At 40.8% G+C, this 19361-nt stretch overlaps 1 long non-coding RNA gene across 2 annotated transcripts in view; it reads left to right on the top strand.

Moving 5' to 3' along the window:
• Window positions 1-7055: 7055 nt before the first annotated feature.
• LOC147914512 (uncharacterized) overlaps window positions 7056-19361 on the top strand; it is a 124001-nt gene continuing 111695 nt past the window's right edge. For both annotated transcript variants that reach the window (XR_015555177.1, XR_015555178.1), the window contains exon 1: window positions 7056-7179. This is a non-coding gene — a long non-coding RNA (uncharacterized LOC147914512). The remainder of the gene's footprint in view (window positions 7180-19361) is intronic.

Genomic DNA, 19361 nt, shown 5'->3' on the forward strand with positions numbered 1-19361 from the left:
AGGTTCTAGTAGGTCACCAAAGGGTCTGGATATGACCCTGATAAATTATCTCTGTTAAAAATGTCCTTTATTTTCTGAATCCTGAGTACTGCAGCAGTCTCCACCCTGCTGTCTCCCAGTTGGGAACACCGCCTCAGTCACCAGGTGGCTGGCAAAGACTTTTTCTGACCCATCACAGCAGGAGACATGGGTGGTGGGGGAGGGCATCTGACTTCTATGTGTCGGAAAAGTTTCTTCTATGAGAAAACTTACGCTGAGAATTATAGGTTTTTTAGTGTCAGCTGACCGGAAAATATTTTGCTTCATAAAAGGAAGCCCAATGAGAAACAAAAAATATGTGTGGGTTAACATGTACATATGGTTGACGATGATACTACCATTTGCCTCCTCTGTGCTAGATCCTTATGCTATTTGCAATTCTTTCTTCTCTGAAGAGGATGACAGTGGGCTTGCCTCACCAGGTTCAGTGATGGCCCTGCCACACAGAACTGGAAGGGAACCCAAGCATCTGCCTGTTCAGCCTGGGATCCAGGGGCCCAGGGCTTCTCACCGCCTGCTTAGTAGCTGGTCTTGCCCTTTGAAGCAATTATTGCTTGAAGCCAAATCCATCCTTATAGAGAAATATTGGAAAACTTTTCTGAAATCAGATCATGTAAGTCCTCAGGGAAAGTGAGAAAGGCTGCCCAGATTTGAAACATAGGAAAAGTTTTATCAGTCATACAAGTCATGTTTCCTTCTGCCATTTCCTAGCTCAGTACTAAGTCCTATAACTCTTGTTGTCTTGTATGAAAATAACCTATAAAGAAATAAATTAAAAATAGTTTGGTGAAAGGAAATACACTTAGAATTGATAAAGATTTAATGAAACAAACAAACAAAAACCCTAGCCTTCTGTTTCTCCCTTAGTAAATTGATATCTACTATGCTATTAGAATAAATTTCAATATAAAAAATGAAAATTGAACATAGGTTTAAAAGGATCTTAATCACAGGTCATTTGTAATTCTCATTTATAATTGTCTCAGATAACCTGTATATTGGTCCATGGATGTGCACACTATCATACATAATTAATGCAGTTATTTATTTCAATGGCGAAGTCAAATCACTGATATACAATCAGTAACAATAATATTACTTATTTTAAATGGCTCAGTTGAATTAGTGTTTCTCAGATTACTTCTTTGAGTCTTGCATCTCTTTTTCTCCACTCCCGTCCCCCCACGCTCAATCCTTCTCATCCTGGTGACCTCGGCAAACTTTGAGGGTTATGCTAATGCCATTGGAAGTTTCCGAAATTTTAACTGAATATTTTGTACCAAAAGATTAAAAAAAAAAGAAAAGATAGGAGGATTCACGAATTTAGAAGTGAAAGACTCTAGATTGTTTGGGTCTAGTTAATTTGGACATTAAAACATTTTGCTGATCTAAATAAATCAGGCAGACGTGGGTTCTAAGCTTGCTTCTACTGCTTACTAGTGTGGCATCTTGGGCCAGTCTCTCTATTGCCTCAATTTCTGCATCTGTAAAACAGGTCGAAATAAGCAATAGGGTAGTCGTGAAGATTGAATGAATTGATGCAGGTAAACTGCTTAGAATCAAGCCTGACATAGCAATCTCCCAACAATATTAAAATAACTCCAGCAACTCTTTGGGGTTTCATTTCCAAGACATCAAAGAACGAGATAAGGGTTGATGCCGTTTTCTAAGCATTAACATCTTTTTGCAGGGCACTCGCTCTCTTCTTGGTTCACTTCCAGCCCTAGACAAACTCGCACCAACTTCAGTAAAGAAAGGCCTTTCACACTTTTGCTAAGGAGAAACTTCCTCAGACCCTTTATTAAGCTATCTTTCCATTTAAGCTCAGACACTGGTTCACATGGTTCATAGCGGTTAAGTGAGCGGCGAGAAGAATGTTCTTCGTCTGTTTTCACTAATTTTTGAAATTCCCTGCTGTACGGTGAGTGATGAGTTTGAGCAGAAGAATGCAGCGGAGTTGAATGCGTACATCTCCCCTCCTGAGCCAAGCAGACAGCGGAGCATACAGCAAGAGCTGCAATTCCGCAAGGCTCCATCCGCGGAGTGTTTACCTACTGTCTAGACTCTGAAGGAAGGAGGTGAGCGGCGGCGGGCTCCAGGTTATAACGCCGGTTCAGCCGGGCTGGAGGAGCGGTGGGGGTACTGATGGTGGGGCTCCAGAGTTGAGAGGGCGGTGATTGGCTGCGCCTCTTCAGTCCGAGCGCTCCCATTGGCTCATGCCTGGAGCCAGGGTTACTATTGGTGGCGGGCTGGCTGCGCGCGAAGGTCCGGGTAGGCGCGGCCTCCGGGCCCCCCGGCCGCAGTGGCGGTGTCCCCGCTTGGGTGAGTGTTGGGGCGTCAGCCTGTGTGTGTGTGTGGCGCTCTTGAGGCTCACAGCTTCGCTCTCCCCGGGGACAGGAGTTTGCGGGTTCTGGGTTCGGAGCAGAGGTGTGGGAGTCTCGCCGCGTTTAGGTGCGCAGTCCGCGAGCCCTGGATGGGCGGGAGACGCAGGAAGGCCCCCCGCGGCTCCCAGCGGGCGGCTGAGGGAGTTCCAGGCGCCGAACTAGTCCTTGTTTAAGTGCCCCTGCCCTGCTGTGGCGGGCGCTGCGGCACCAGCGCCGCGCGCCCTCGCCATCTGCTGCTTCCCTAAAGGGAAGAGGGCAGAGGCGCTGGCGCCATCCGGAGGTCAGACGTGACCCTTGGCCACCCAGGTGTGAGTTGTGAAGGGGAGGACTCAACAGACGGCGGGGCCAACGTGTTTAGTTCCAGAAGGAGCGTGGCGCTCGCTCTGGGCTGGGTGACCTTCCTACAAAAGATGAAAGGAGCGCTTCTGTCATCTGCGACTGTAGTTTAATTCAAATTAGGTGTAACCCATGTACGGCAGACAACTTGTTAATGCCTTTGGCTGGCAAACCGTACGAGGAGCCTTCAAAAAGGGACCGAGATGGGGTGGGCTGTATGTGTGTGTGTAAACCTTTTGAAGACACTGATTTTATTTCAAGTACAATATGTTATAGTTATTTAAATTTTAGCATTTCATGTAAGTAGATAAAAACTAAAGTATGAGTTCATTAAAAAATATAAAAGCAATAGCATAAAAGACAGATTTTTGGTAATTAAAATCAAACAGATTAAGAGGAACGTTTTCATGTAGAGTGAGGAATCTTTATTAAAAATAAAATATATTAAATATCGAGATTTCATGAGTATTCTCTATTTTTTTGTATCCACATACATTTTTGTGTAATTCAGTATTGTAGGAAATGGTTGCAAATACACATTTCCTATTTTTAATGTTGTAAGCACAGTGATGTTCCTGGAAGTTATTTTAAATAGAGAATGATTTAAAATCCAACGTTTCGTGGCAAGTTGTATTTGAATGGAAGACACTCAATTCCAGTGATTTGAGTAGAAGCATTAGGTGGAAATGTCTTATGTGACAGGAGATATAGTGAAGAGAGATGCAGATGGCTTTACATAAGAACATAGTGAAGGTCAAAGATAGTTTTTAATCTTTTTTTTGAATCTCTGACAACCGGCAAAAAGATAAGATTCTATACTTGACAATGAGCAGTTGATTCCTGAATAATCACCTTAAGGTAAGTGGAGACATGACCAGGTCAGGTTTAAACTAACTTGAGTGCATTGGACCATAGAAGAACACATCTGTGAGCAACAAAATGCTTTCAGGTATGCTAAAAGTCAACCCAATGAGAAATGAGTCAATGCAGGATGTCGCATTTTATAAGCTTATTTGTAATTTTTAGAAAGCTGGAGAAAGAAATGCCTTTGCAACCAAGAAGACAGAAAAGAAAATACGTTAGGGGATTTAAAGGATAGATTTTCTGAATTATTTAAAGCTAGTATGCTGAAATGTGGTTTCAGGGTACTGGGTTTGCCATCTATAGCTGTCTGTACGTATATCATGCCCGAGATTTGTTTCCAAAATCAATATGTGTATTCTTGCCTTGAATTGGTACTTTGGGACTTTGTGATATTCATATTGGCCAATATTCTCATCATTAAGTGAGCAAAAAAAATAGCTTTGCCTTGAGGGTTTTTTTTTTGACAGAACTCATTTTATTAAATCTTCATTATCTCATTTAATCTTTATCACAACCTATTTTACAGATAAGGGAAATGAAGCTTATGTTGCACAGCTAGCTAGAAATGTTCCCACAGCCTCGCTCTCGACATGCCGTATGTCGTCTTTAAAACACTGTCATCTGATGTAGGAAGTGTCCAGAAATTCAGTTTGAATCCTTTATAACCGGAATCAATGAATGTTTTACAGGACAATGATGATATGAGCTGAAAGGTCAATGCGTTCCCAGGCTTTTTCAGCTGGAACCAGAGTTAAATTAGTTAAATTAATCTTTGGCTTGTTATATACTTGAAATTATTTGAATTCTGGTAAATCCTTATAAGGCTGGATTCAGTTTGGTCTAGTCTGGCTTGGTCTTATTAAACACAAAGATGTGTATATGGGGGTGAGTCTAGAGTGGCCCATCTGTGGTCTTGAGGACTCTAGAGAGGAAGGTATGATAGGGACTGTTGAAAATTTCAAGACTCTAGAGAGGAAGGTATGATAGGGACTGTTGAAAATTTCAAGACTATCTGTGCACTGCCAGAGAATCACCCAATTCCCAAGTTAGGACCTAAAAAATTTTCGAGTCTCCTAGCATCCCTTGGGATTGATCACGTGACCATGATGTAGTTTAGTCCATTTTCAAACTCTTTTCACATGTAGCAGGCTGGATTCCTGGGAGTTTGGGTCAGGCAGGGTGCAGGGGTGGGGCTGGGTTGGCATGAAGCTGCTCTGTTGATGGTAGAACCAAGGATCATCAGAAAGAGAGAAATAGAGGAGCAAAATCAAAATAGAATGCCAGGCACATTATCATCTGAAAGAGCAAGGCTGAGGCAGAATCCCAATAGATACAAGGCAGCAGAATGAAACCAAACTAGAACAAAAAGTTTGAGATAGAATGAAGGAGGTGGTGAAGGAACAAGACCTTGAGTGACTGGAGCCTGGATATAAGCATTTTTTAAAAAGTTAATTTTGCTTTTTGCATAGGTAATATGCTCAGATGTTCAAAGATAAAAATTGTATAAATAGGAGTCTTTATATTTAGAAGTCTTAGTCCCACCTCATTTCTGTACACTCCTGTCCTCCCAGAGGTAATGACAGAGGTATATTTATCGTGATGCTCACTGGCACGAGTTCCTTCCAAGACCTGTACTGAATTCTGTCTTCTTTTTCTTAAAGTGGCCCCCCCAAATCCTGTGAGTTTCAGAACCCACAAAATCTGGATCTGTACTTTGTAACTGGATCTGTACTTTGTAACTATTTCCTTTAGTTTCTTGTATACTTTCAGTGTTTCTTTTTATAAGTATAAACACCCAGGAATGGATATATTCTTATTTTCCTCCCCTTCTTAAGCTAAAGATTTTTTTCTGTATCTTATGGGTTTTTTTTTTAAATAATATACTCTGGAGGTCTTTCCACAGCAGTCCAAAGAGAGCTTTCTCATTTTTTTTTTTTCTTTTCTGCTGCATGGTAGACATACATATTTAACCAATTGTTCTATTGATGGACAATTGGATTGTTGTCTATAAAGAATGCTTCAATGAAGAACTTGTGCTAAGTGATTTTGTAGGTGGGGTCCAGGTATTTTTCAGACGATGTCACTGCTTTGATTACAGTGGGGAGGTGGTCAGTGGGGACTCTGAGCTGGCCAGGACAGTGTCAGAACCAGACCAGCCTCTAGGAGATGGGCGATTGGCTGACTGCTCAATTTGCTCTTTCTGTGGTTGGAAAACTTAGAGCACCTTAGCTCTTATCCATTTCCTCCAACAGGAAGACAACAATGGGGCCTCCATCCCATTCTTTGGTTCTCTTGGGAATTTGGCAAAGAATCCGTGGGAGACCTTAGCTAGAACTGTACTTCTCCAGGCCGGGCAACATGGGAATCCCAATGTTAGGCTAACATGGAGAATGTGTTTGCGTGCATGTGCATTTGAACTTTTAAGGTTTTTTCCTGGGAACACTACCATCAAATTTTGATTTCCCTACGATTTATATTATTTAAAAGTACGTTATGTGAAACCATCTTTGAGATTATGGTTCAGACCTGTAACCAGATGACTGGAGTGTGGGCCTATGGTAGGTAGCAGGTACAGAGCACAACCCACACCAGCTGTAGGATAGTGGCAAGCGCTCCAGTAGGGAAACAAACGAATGCAAATGAGATGCACTTGGCCAAGGAACATAGATGAAAATGTCATTCACTTGTAAATGAGTTTTCTGTGTTTGATGTAAACAGAATGACATGTATTTTGCAGGAAGACCTCTATGACCTTAGCACAGTTGATGAATTCATTACATGGGGTTGCACATGTTTCTGACATTTTATCATTATTGGTGTATCTCATGATCTAACAATCTCTAGGTTTTTAATTTATTTAGAAGCATTTTCACAATTTTCTGTCCTAGGAGAGGGTCTGAGAGTTAAGGTGAGATGCTCAATCACTGAAAGGTTGAATGCCCTGGAATAAAACTTGAATCTGGCATCTTGCACTCAGATAAGGGAACAGCTGATCTGAGAAAGCTCAGGATCAAGAGGAAGAAGATCAACTTCTCAGCTTTGCCTTTCATTGCTAGCCGTGGTCCCCAGCCTAGGCATTTGCTCAAACGTTAGACTTAGATGATTGCTAGGTGGTGCTGCTTTCTGAGCCTTATTCATCTTTCAACCCCCATTTAAAATCTCCCCTCTTCTCTGTAGCCTTCTCTGACTGTCCCAGCCCAAGGTGGTCTTTTCCGCCTCTGAACTTTCACAGTGGGTGGTCTGTGATACTTACTGTCACTGATTTTGTCAAAGGCATATATTGGGCATGGACTATGCCATTTGCTTTTAAAAATATCCCTAGGATAATACTTTATAAATAGATATTCAACAAATGTTTGAGAATTAATTGATTAAACACTCGATTTTTTCATTCTTCTGAACGCTATGAAGCACTGAGAGCCTGCTGTATGCCAGACACTGCACTGGCTGGGGACACAGGACGATTACGATTGTCTCAAGCTGCTCATGGTCCAGTGGAGGAGGCAAACACAGGAACAGAAATTGATGACTCAATGTGCTGGGTATAATAATGGAGGTAAGCACAGAGGAAAGGTACTTCTTCAGTCAGAGAAAGAAAAGGGTAAGGGTAGGGAAGGAGTTATATGGGGAAAGGCTTCCCAGAGGAGACGACACTTGAACTGAGTCTTAAAAGATGGATAGGAGTCATATAGGTCAAGGGTAAAGAGAGATGGAAGGACATTTCCAACAGACAGGACAGCATGAGAGAAGGGACTGAGTGGCGAAGCAGCATAGATGTACATGAGAAATTCCAGGCGGTACAGTGCTGCTGGTGGGCAGAGCGGCAGGCAGGCAGTATTGCTGAGAGATGAGGATCCCTCTGTGAGGAAGTGTGGTGCCATGGCTAGGAGGGTATATGGGCTTTGGGGTTAGGCAGAGCCAAGTTTGCATCCTGGTTCTGCATCTTCCTAGCTGTGGGAACTTGGTCAAATAACATAACCTCGATATGCCTCAGTGTACTCATCTGTAAAATGGGAACAACAATGGCATTGTATTTAAAGGATTCTTGTGAGCATTAATTGAAGTAATGTTTGCAATGTGCTCAGCACAGGGTAAACATTCAAAGCATGTTGGCTAATTGTTTTTGAGAGACTGGAGAGTTGTGCAGGGGCCATAAAGGGAGTCTCTGAAAGATTTAAGCCAGCACTGACAGGCGGTTTGCATTGTGAGAGGACTGTTTTGTAGGCAGGAAGACCAGGTAGGAGGCAGTTGCATTCAGCATTTCAGGGGACAAATGATGAGGGACAGTGGTAATAGGGATGGAGAGGAGAGGACAGAGTTAAATATCTAGGAGGTGACACTGATAGGATGTTGTGACTGGGTAGGGGAGGGTGAGAGAGAGTAAGGAGTCAAGTGTGTTAGTGACAGGACAGTTACAAAGTGGCCACTAGTATCACACTGCATTGATGGGCTGTTGGCAAATGTACTTTAGGTCAGGATGATCTTAGAGGTGTTCTGTCTTGTTGAGAAATACAGCCTAAAAAAGAGAAAAAAAGACTGATAAATTTGAATGTATAAATTAACTAAAGATAACAATTGTAGTCTAAGAAAAATATTAGTTTTGCCAATAACAGAAGGTGATAGCAATATATAAATAGCTCATTAAAATTTATGAGAAAGCTCCATGATTCTGAAAACTAAATGGCAAGCGATAAGAATTAACCAAGTTGCTGGTAAACAAAGATGTGCAAACATGTTTTTTCTCATAGAAATCAAAGATATGCACGTTAAAATACCCTTAAATGTAAAAATTAGATAAAAAGCTAAGAAAATGTTAGTAACGTTCTGAAGTTGATGGAAGTACATTTTACTGATGTCACTAAAATCATTTGTCCAGCAGTGTGGAAAACTTTTGCCAGGGTTATATATATATGTGCTCAGAACTCATATTTCTGAGGGTTTATTCTAGAGAAACAATTTAACAATTTAACAAAAGCATAAAGTTATATGCACATGATTTTTCACTGCAGCACTAAACTCTAGAGAAAAAAACAATGAAATATTCAAAATTAAGGTATGGTTATTTAGGGAGCATCAATATTATGAGATAATGTAAAAAATAATTATTAAGATACAACAGTGGAAAACTCTGAAAATATTAAGTGAGAAAAACTGAATAAAAATGTTTCCCCATTATGATTGCAGTTACTTAAGTATATATATTTGTTTAGATAAAGACTAGGAAGTAATACGCAAAATATGAAAGTAGTTGTGCTGGGTTTGTGCATATGCTCACGTGCGCTACATTGCCTTTTTAAATTTTACTTAGCAAGTCTACTTCTGTGACATTATTTAGTAATTGTTAACATTTTGGCATTTGTCATTGCTGAAGTATTTTAAAGTACTTTATAGTTATCATGACATATTACCCCTTAATAGTTTAGTCTGCCTCAAGAACATTCTCCTCCATAGCTGTAATATCATAATGATATCAAGCAAAATGAATAATTCCTCAATATCTAGTACCAAGTCCACATTCAAATTTTCCTAACTTATATTGTCTTTATAAAAATGAAATAACTTGATAAATCTGCCCAGTCCAGTGGGATTGTACACTGCTGGGTGGAGAGTGACTGGATCCCAGCCCCTGGAGCCATGGTGGGGAGTGTCCCCAGGCTGGCTGGCTCAGAGGGATCAGCCGTCAGCCCTCTGGGCCTCTCGGTGTGGAGCCTAGGAGGAGGACAGCTGGCTCGGAGATGGTTGGCTCCATCTGCAAGAGGAGCTGCCTCTTGTTTCCTGCCCTCTGCTCCTGGGAGCCGGGGGCACAGGCTCGTAGACCCTTGCAGCCAGCTGGCAAGGAGGGGGTGGGAAACCAGCCAGCAGGTCTGTGCTCTCGGGGTGAGGAACTTCGGAGTGTTGCCTTTGTCAAGCCAGTTGTGGAAGGTCCCAAGATTTCACACAACCCTCCCTCCTCTGCTTGGAGCTGCCAGCTCCTAAACACCTGGCTGAGTGGCTGACTTACCTTCTCTAGGATTTGTGCAAAGAACTGTCCCTTCTTTCGATGAGCTGGATCTTCTGAATTAAGTCAGACCTTAAAAAAACGACGATGAGGGATGTGACTACCTAATACTTATCAAGGCTGTCCTGTAACTTTTGTAAAAAAAAGCCAAAACCCAAACCCAAATGAACAAACAAACAAAAAAACCCACCAAAGAACATTTTACTATGGAAGTTTTCTAAAATTCCCCAAAGTAGAGAGAATGGTAAAATGACCCTCCTGATGTTTTAGCAATCTTGTTTCATTGGCTTTTGCTTAGTATTTGAACGTAAATTCCAAGCATTGTATCAGTTCACCTGTTAATACTTTACACCTGACAATTGAGTTTTATTTCCTAATGTCATCTAATACCCACTCCGTGTTGAAATTTCTCCAGTTGTCCTAAAGATGTCTTTTAATAGTTGAATTTGTTTGAACTGGGATCTAAACAAGATCCACTCATTGCATCGATTCATGTTTCTAAAGCTCTTTTGCATTTATAATAGTTTCCCCCCCACCGCCCACTTTTATTTGTTGAAGAAACCAGGTCATTTGTCCTTTATAACTTCCCACATTCTGAATCTGCCTTCTGCCTGATTGTTTCCCCCTCGTGTTATTTAACACATTTCTCTACCCCTCATATTTTCTGTAAACTGGTAGTTACATTTAGAGGATTGATTAGATTAGGGTCCTTGTTTTTATGTGGGGGAGGGGGCAAAATTACTTCATAGGTGATGCCACATACTTATTGTATTGCATCACGATGTGTGTAATGTGTGCATGTCCCACTTTTAGTGGTGCTAAGATCGACTATTGGATTCAGGTGTAGTCATCATCTTTTCAACTAATGTTTTTGGCAGCCACTGATGAAACTTGCTTAGATCTGTTCTTTCATTAGGGATGCAAAATAGTGGTTTTCTAAGTCTACTATTCATTCTGCATTTGTTATTTCTTCTGTTACCTTTTAAACCTCGGGTCTCTGCAGCTGGTGGCATTAGCCAGTTCACACACCCTTAGCCCGGGCTGTGGCTAAGTTCTTGGCACAGCTGTAACTTGGCTGCTGAAATTCTGACACTGCTTTGAGAGATAGCCTGGAACCAGGGTTTCAGAGGGAGATTTCCTCCCTTCCTCCTTTCTCCCTGAAAGCTGTAAACTTTCAAAGTAACAACAATTATAAACAGTGTCAGCTTTATGCCCTGGCATAGTTTTGATGTTTGTGTGGTATGATTTGAGAAGAGATGAAAGGTCGGCCTGATGAAATATTTTCCTCTTCCAGCTATAGTGTCTGACACCCCCAACAGTGCCGTTCTCCCTTAAGGGAGACTTGTGCAGACTCGTGAATCGTAACCGGGTTAAGGTATGATGTTACCTGGGAGCGAGGATGGGAGGAGCAAAGACCTGCACATTAATGAACATATTAGCAGGAATTTGTTGATCTTATTGTTACCTGCTTACCACTTGCTTTCTCTATAGCTGGGTCTGGAACACGTAGCTGGAAATGGAACACAGGACTATTAGCTTGGATGCGGGAAGGAGGTTCCCATGGTACAGATAATGTGCATACCTGGGGCTTGATTCAGATTTTTATGTGAGGATCTCCAAGAATGAAGACTATAGAGAGAGTAGAAGACAGAGAAAGAAAAATGTTGAAAGACGTGAGAAAACAAATTACTGCTTTATACTTTTGTTGAGGGTGACTCTGCTTAAGCCCTCAAAGTAGCCTAGAAAGTAAAAACGGGATTCTGTTACCTGCTCTTTTCTTTTCTACCCTGTTGCCTGGGGGCATGAAACTATGGGATTCTAGGTTCTGTGGGAGATTTCCTTACAGGCCAGCAGTAATGAAGAGCAAGAAGTTTGAGGTGGAATTTAAGCAGGATGGAGGGCTTGAAAGAATATGTGAGAAATAGGAGGAATCACTTTTTTAAAGGTGAAAGATGGCAGATTGAGTCCTTTTGCCGTAGAAGAAAGTTCAGTTTGCTGTTTTAGAGAAACAGACCACTTTGCCTTTCTACCTACTCAACAACCAGTTATAATAAAGAAGTTTCAGTATTTTTATCTTTATGATAATTTCAGAAATAGTAGCCCATTTATTCCTAATAATGTTACTGAAAAATACCAGTAATTATATAATGACTGCAGAAATCACATTTTTAAGTAAATGAAGAGGGAAATGATTTTTTCTTATTATATGTCCCCAGTTTATACGTAATTACCAGCTATAAAAGAACCTTCGTGGTATGCCTAATAACCACCTTTTGTCCTTGCATGAAAAGTCGAGGTTTTTTTATTCAAGGTTTTGTTCTGCTCAGCTTATGTCTGGCTGGTTGGGGAGATAGAGGCAGCTGTCTTATGACAGGTCTCTCAGGCCTTCCTCAGACCAGGGAGCATATTGCTCTGGAAACCAGCTGGCCATGTTCTTCCCTTGTCAGACCCAGTGCAAGCAAACAGAATTGGGGCAAACGAGTGGAAATCTGCCAGTACAGGGAGAAGTGGCTCCTGATCAAAAACCGTGGTCATTTTAAGCCAACAATTTCTAATTACCTGCAACTCTTCTGTTTGGTAGATAATAACGCACGATATATAAACACATATGTTTTTTTTCCTATTGAGTTTGGCTTTATTGGTTATTTCCTCCTTTATGAAACATACTTTGAAAACAAGGCAGGAAATTGAGAATAAAATAAAACAGAACTTTCTTTTCCTATTTAGTGATGGCATCAGGTGGTTACATGTCTACTGTCTATACATGGCAAGAGCAATAATAATTAGAATAATAATTTTCCTTTTATTTATTTATTTATTTTTTTGTGAGGAAGATCAGCCCTGAGCTAACATCCATGCCAATCCTCCTCTTTTTGCTGAGGAAGACCAGCTCTGAGCTAACATCCATTGTCAATCCTCCTCCTTTTTTCTTCCCCAAAGCCCCAGTAGATAGTTGTATGTCATAGTTGCACATCCTTCTAGTTGCTGTATGTGGGACGCGGGCTCAGCATGGCCGGAGAAGCAGTGCGTCGGTGCGCGCCCGGGATCCGAACCCAGGCCGCCAGTAGCGGAGTGCACGCACTTAACCGCTAAGCCACAGCGCCAGCCCTAATTTTCCTTTTAGCTAAAAATAAACTTTTAGCTTTTTTTTGTTTCCTAGATTTATCTCTCTATAGCTAGATAGCTAACATAGTTTATTTTTGCATTTAGTATGCTCAGATATCATATACCATAGTATCTTTTTTTTTTTTCAAATTTTATTTATTTTTCCCCCCAAAGCCCCAGGAGATAGTTGTAGGTCATAGCTGCACTTCCTCATAGTATCTTTATTAAATTCTTTCTAATATTTTCTTTCACATGAAGTAATATTGATATGTGGGATAATATATAGACTATAATATCTTTGCATATATGTATATAATATTACTTATAACAATAAAAAGCATGGGTACAGTCTTACATTCATTCACTTGTGGGTTCTTTTGTTCATTCATTCATTCACTCATCATGACACATTTGTTGAGGGCGTGGTCAATGCCAGGCACTGTGCAGTGATAAAAGCTACAAAGACATGGATGGTCAAAAGATGATGTTGGCTCCTGAGTGGAGAAAGTATTGTGGAGTGAGGCTGTTAAGCAGTATACAGTTTGGGAGAGGACTCAGTCAGGTAAACAAGGATTTCAGAAATACAAAGTCCCTGGGAGTACAAAAGAAGGAGTGACTAACCAATTTTCAACTCAGTGATGATGTTGAATTATTATCAGAGTAAGATGAGGGAGGCTTTCTTTTGTTCCATGTGTGTCAAATGGCCAGACAAGTGGATCCCAGAGTTTCAGCATGCTGTGTAGACAATGCTTGGGAGCCAGGGCAGGCACACATATACCTGCTTCACATGAAATGAGTAGGTGGCCCAGAGAGGGGAACTGTAGCTCCACTTGGTCTCTTATGGCCTTGGACACATTGTGATGTCACTGAGCCACCTCATCACTGGAGCAGGGGTGGGACTGGGTTTACAAGTGGGAGGATGAATGGGGCGGATGGGGGTGCAGGGGAACTGAGGCATGGACTGTGATTGCTAATGCTGTTACCTCTGCTTGGAATGCTTTTTCTTTCCTCAGTATGGAAGAAAGGTCTAGCTCAAATGTCATCTTTTTGGTGAAGGCTTCCTGGATTTTCCTTGTGGTAGTAATTGTTCCCAATGCATTACATACATATCTATATTATAGTATTTATAACATGGTTTAAATCTTTGTTTGTGAATCTGTCATCTTTACTAAAATGTAAGCTCTGCTAGGACTGAAACTCTATATTATTTTTTATATTTGCCGTGCCACTCATAGCAACAGGAAGATAGAAGGCAATTAATACTTAATTTTTATATGAAATTAATGAATCGGTATGTGGTTATTTTAGCAAGGTTTTTTCTACTGGGTGGTAACCCTTTTTGTTTTTGTTATTTCACTTATTTAACAAATAATAATAATAGCAAACAGCGTGCCAGGCACTGTTCTAAGCCCTTCATACACTTTGATCTTCATAATTATCCTGTGAATTAGGTAATATTATTCTCCACTTTACTGACGAGAAAACACAGTGAGCCATAAATTTGTGTTTGTTTCCAATCTGCATTCATTCAACAAACACTTTTTGAGTGCCTACTTTTTGCCAGGCAACATTTTAGGGCTAGTGAGTACAGTGGTGAACCAAGTCCCTGCTCTCACAGAGCTTACGTTCTGGTGGCAGAAGACAAACGCAAACAACTGAGTAAATAAGCATGATACCAGGGCTGAGTGCTATGCAGGTAAAATTGATGATGTGACAGGGAGGGACTGGGGAGCTTCTGTGGATCTGGTTGTCAGAGGGGCCTTTCTGAGGAAGTGATGTTTAAGATGAGGTCTGAATGAGCAGGGGAGCCAGGCATCGGATATCAAGGGTAAGTCCTTTGGGGCAAAGGCAAAGCTAATGCAAATGCTTTATGCCAGCAATGAGTCTGGTGCTCTCAAGAGAGAAAGGCCAGTGTGATGAGAGGAAGAGTGGGATAAGCTGAGGCACCTGAGGTAGGCAGAGGTGAAGTCAGTTAGGGCTCTATAAGTCAAGAAGGCAAGGATAATGACTTCAGTTCTAATGCTGGTAGGAATCCATTAGAAGGTTTTAGGCAGGGCAATGATGTTTTAAAAAGATCATGTTGGCTCCCGGGTGGAGGAGGTATTGCAGAGTGAGGCAAGAGTGGAATCAGAAAGGCCATCTGAGAAGTGATGGGGGCATTTCAAGGGAGAGATGATGGTGGCTTGGACTCTAGTGTTAGCAATGGAGGTGGTGACAAGTGGTTGGATGCTGGCGTACGCTTTGGAGACAGGGTCTGAAGCACTTGCAGATGAATTTCATGTTGGCGATGAAAGAAGGAGATGAATCAATGTTAACTTCTAGATTTTAGGTATGCAAACTGGGGTGGCTGGTGGTGTGACTGAGATGAGGAAGGCTGGGGGAGGAGCAGTTGGGAAACTGGGGAAGCAGGAGCTCTTTGTGATTATGATTTTTCCTGAGGGGCTTAGCAACAGTACAAGATTAAGAGAATGTAAGTGAGTGGATCATTCTAGTTTAGTCCTTGCAATGGGAGTTGAGGAGGTGACCATCTCGCAGTTGCACAGGGAAGGAGTTTGTATACGTCATGTACTTGAAGAAGAAGAAAGAGTTGAGATGCTTCAGCATGATGCAATCAAAGATTGCAGGTATATTCAGGTGGGAGGAAACTTGAAGGATGAGGGGATATTGGAGTTTGAGATTTTAAATGTGGAACTCTCTGGATGACGATAAGATCCAAGACGTGGTCATGGATGTGGATTGCTAAAGTAGAGTGGAGGTAAAATCTTTAGAGTTTAAAATGTTAAGGAAATGTGGTACTCTTGGAGAATTTTTTTTTTTTTTTTTTTTTTTTTTTTTAAATGGATATTGAAGTCCCCAAGAATCATGAAAAGGGCCAGAGAAAAGAAAGTAACCAGGTGCCAAGATCATGGGAGGAAAGATCTGGCAGATGACACTCAGGAGGAGATTTAGAGGGTGGTACAGAGGCATGGCATGGCTCTCAGAGACTTGTGTGGAAATGGAATTGTCTGGATGCAGGAGAGGGTAGGAGAATGCTGTCCCCAGATCCCTTGGAAGAGGGAAGGGATCCTTCTTCAATGAAGAGAGCCCCCAGGAGTGCTGGGTCCTGAGATGGTGGGAAGCCTAGGTTTCAGTTAACTCTGCTGGGATAGGGAGCATGCTGTGAAAGGTTCAGAGTGCAGGAGGACTTGCTGATGAAGGACTTGCTGGAATCAAAGGGAAAAATAGAAAAGACTGAGCTGTAGGAGGGCAGCAGAAGAGTAAGCTGTGGGCTAGGGATTGGAGGGGTGGGAAGAGGACTGCAGAGGGAGGGCTCAGAACAATATGGGGAAAGATATTCCGTGCTCTTGGATTGGAAGAATTAACATAGTTAAGATGTCCATACTTCCTAAAGCCATCTATAGATTCAATGCAATCCCTATCAAAGTTCCAACAACATTTTTCACAGAAATAGAACAAAGAATCCTAAAATTTATATGGAACAACAAAAGACCCCGAATAGCTAAAGGAATCCTGAGAAAAAAGAACAAAGCTGGGGGTATCACACTCCCTGATTTCAAAATATACTACAAAGCTATAGTAACCAAAACAGTACTGGCACAAAAACAGACACACAGATCAATGGAATAGAATCGAAAGCCCAGAAATAAACCCACACATCTATGGACAGCTAATCTTTGACAAAGGAGCCAAGAACATACAATGGGGAAAAGAAAGTCTCTTCAACAAATGGTGTTGGGAAAACTGGATAGCCATATGCAAAAAAATGAAAGTAGATCCTTACCTTACACCATACACAAAAATTAACTCCAAATGGATTAAAGACTTGAACGTAAGACCTGAAACTGTGAAAGTTCTAGAAGAAAACATAGGCAGTACGCTCTTCGACATTGGTCTTAGCAGCATCTTTTCAAACACCACATCTGACTGGGCAAGAGAAACAATAGAAAAAATAAACAAATGGGACTACATCAAACTAAAAACCTTCTGCACAGCAAAGGAAACCATCCACAAAACGAAAAGACAACCTAACAATTGGGAGAAGATATTTGCAAACCATACATCTGATAAGGGCTTAATCTCCAAAATATATAAAGAACTCATGCATCTCAACAACAAAAAAACTACCAACCCAATTAAAAAATGGGCAAAAGACCTGAACAGACATTTCTCCAAAGAAGATATACAGATGGCCAACAGACACATGAAAAGTTGTTCAAAATCACTAACTATCAGGGAAATGCAAATCAAAACTACAATGAGATATCACCTCACGCCCGTCAGAATGGCTATAATTAACAAGACAGGAAACAACATGTGTTGGAGAGGATGTGGAGAGAAGGGAACTCTCATACACTGCTGGTGGGAGTGCAAACTGGTGCAGCCACTATGGAAAACAGTATGGAGATTCCTCAAAAAATCAACGATAGAACTACCATATGATCCAGCTATTCCACTGTTGGGTATTTATCCAAAGAACTTGAAAACACCAATTTGCAAAGGTACATGCACCCCTGTGTTCATTGCAGCGTTATTCACAATAGCCAAGACTTGGAAGCAACCTAAGTGCCCATCAAGGGACGAATGGATAAAGAAGCTGTGGTATATATACACAATGGAATACTACTCAGCCATAAGAAACGACGAAATCCAGCCATTTGTGACAACATGGATGGACATTGAGGGTATAATGCAAAGTGAAATAAGTCAGAGGGAGAAGGTCAAATACCGTATGATTTCCTTCATTAAGTAGTAGATAATAACAACAATAAACAAACACATAGGGACAGAGATTGGATTGGTGGTTACCAGAGGGGAAGGGGGGAGGGAGGAGGGTGAAAGGGATAATTCGGTACATGTGTGTGGTGATGGGTTGTAATTAGTATTTTGGTGGTGAACATGATGTAGTCCACGCAGAAATAGAAGTACAATGATGTACACCTGAAATTTTTACAATGTTATAAACCAATGTTACTGCAATAAACAAAAAATTAAAAAAAAAAATAAAAAAAAAAAGAACAATATGGGGAGAAGATAGACTACCAGAGAGACTTGCAGCTGGGGCAGTAATAAGAGCCATACAATTTCTGCATAAAGCTATAAAACTTTGGGGCAAAGTTGTTTGTAACAACTTGGTAGGATTAAAATCCTTATTGCACACAACAGATTAGTTATTAAGATGTCTCTCCAATCTATCAGAGACATCATAATCAACATATCCAATTTAACATACCAGGAATGGGGCAAACTGACTTGTGTCCTCAATGAGATGCACTTTAAATGAACCAACAGCAACTGTATAGTATTCCTGCCAAAAATGTTTGACCTGAATATAATCATGAAGAACAGGCCAATTTAAATTGAAGGGGATTCTTCAAAACAATTGGCCTAGATTCTTCCCAAAGGTCAATGTCATGGAAGACTAAAAAGGACGAAAAAGCTGAAGAACTGTTTTAGGTTAAAGGATATTAAAGCAATAACAATCAAATGCAATGTGTGATCCTTGATTGGATTCTGGATTGGAAACATACACACACACACAATCCCCAAAACCCAATTATAAAGGACATTATTGGGAAAATTAGGGAAATCTGAACATGGGTTCTATATAAGACAATAGTGTTGGATCAAAGTTTAATTATCCGAGTGTGATAATTGTATTAAGGTTATAAAGAAGAATGTCCTTTTTCTTAGAGGTATATGCTAAAGTGTTTTGGGGGTGAAGTGTTGTAGTGTATGCAATTTACTGTCATTTGGTTCAGCAATGTCTATATATCTATAATATCTATATCTTTATATCTCTATAAAATATATTCATTTCTATCTTTCCATCTCTCTATATTTAGAGGGAAAGAAAGCAAATCTTTAAATTGGCAGATAAAGCAAATGCTTTAAATTTACAGACTTGATTTTTGAGTTGTGATCAAAGTAAAAAATATTTCAATAATTACATTAAACAAAAAATTAAATAACTTTTAAATAAAAATTATTTTAAGAATTATATTAAAACTAATCATAGAGCATTATCAGTCCCTGAGAGTTAGTATAGTCTATGGCCAGATCAATAGCCAGTCATCATAACCAACTTAATAATATAGCATGCCTTGTTTTACATCCTGGAAGTCATCCAAATAGGCTGTGTTGGGCAGATAGAGAAGCAAATGTACTTTATTATTTCGGCAAATCAGTGCTAATTGCCCATGCCGAAATACTTCCTTCACTGAAGAGGAAAAAGAGAACTTCTTTAGTTGGACATTTTTCATTCCTTCCATACATATCTACCGTTTGTGGTATCTCTGGGGTAGGAGTCCATAGGCAATGTGGTGGAATTAAGGCCATGGGACACATTATCCTGGCTCCTCACTTCCTTCTAGTCTTGCAAAGTGGGACGACCACTAATTCACAAAACATATGCTCTGTTCCTGCTCTTAACAAGAGGAGAGAGGGTTCCAGAGGCAGCTGGTATAAGTTGTGGCTCAGCGGAGTGTGGAGGTGGGGGGTGGGTATAAACAGGTGTCTCAAAATCTATCTCTCCCCTTCCACCATGTGAGGACACAGTGAAAAGGTGCCATCTAGGAACAAAGAAGTGGGCCCTTACCAATACCAAATCTACTGGTGCCATGATACTGCACTTCCCA

Source organism: Ceratotherium simum, chromosome 19 (genome assembly GCF_057802395.1).
Source record: "Ceratotherium simum simum isolate JZ-2026a chromosome 19, ASM5780239v1, whole genome shotgun sequence".
NCBI classification, from domain to species: domain Eukaryota; kingdom Metazoa; phylum Chordata; class Mammalia; order Perissodactyla; family Rhinocerotidae; genus Ceratotherium; species Ceratotherium simum.